Genomic DNA, 806 nt, shown 5'->3' on the forward strand with positions numbered 1-806 from the left:
CGGAGTGGGGCTGATGATATTTCCAGTGGTTAGCACAGAGATTTCAGTGAGAGCCCATCAACCTCAATAGAGGTTTTGAGAAGAAAAAAAAAAAGTTTACGGATCTGGTTAACTGTTTCCAAGTTAGGAGAAATCCTAGGTTTCTGAGTAACTGAAAATGAGGGGCTCTTGCATTTTCTAGCATAACTTAGGAAGAGAGGAATTTTCCCTCACTCTTGGTGCAAAAAGCGATTGATTTAAGCCTAGAACTGTTAGGGATGAAGGAAGGAAAACAAATCTTCCAAAGTACCCCTTCACCCCATGGTACGTTGGTAAATGTTCAACAAATGACTCTTAAAAAAGCTTGCATGTTAGTTTATTTTAATTTTTGCTGGAATAAAGGATGTGGAACACAATTTCCAAATACTAAAAAATATACAATATTCTTTATTATAGATTTTATGTAGTCCATTTATTTTCACAGAATCCTTTCATTGATTAAAAACATTTTTTTCCTAATGTTTATTGATTTTTGAGAGAGAGGGAGACACAGAATCCGAAGCAAGCTCCAGGCCCTGAGCTGTCAGCACAGAGCCTGACGCGGGGCTCAAAGTCACGAACCATGAGATCATGACCTGAGCCCAAGTCGGACACTTAACCAGGGAACCACCCGGGCACCCCTCTTTCATTTATTTTTGCCAGGCTCTTGTATTGGTAGCCAAACCAGGATTGCAACTGACAAGGAAGTATAGTTCCTGCTATATTGGTTTACATTAAGGAATAAGACAAAAATGAAATAACAAAGATATCTGTCGGAATCCCATTCT

The sequence above is a fragment of the Crocuta crocuta genome, unplaced genomic scaffold (assembly GCF_008692635.1).
Source record: "Crocuta crocuta isolate KB4526 unplaced genomic scaffold, BGI_CrCroc_1.0 scaffold475, whole genome shotgun sequence".
Classification (NCBI taxonomy): domain Eukaryota; kingdom Metazoa; phylum Chordata; class Mammalia; order Carnivora; family Hyaenidae; genus Crocuta; species Crocuta crocuta.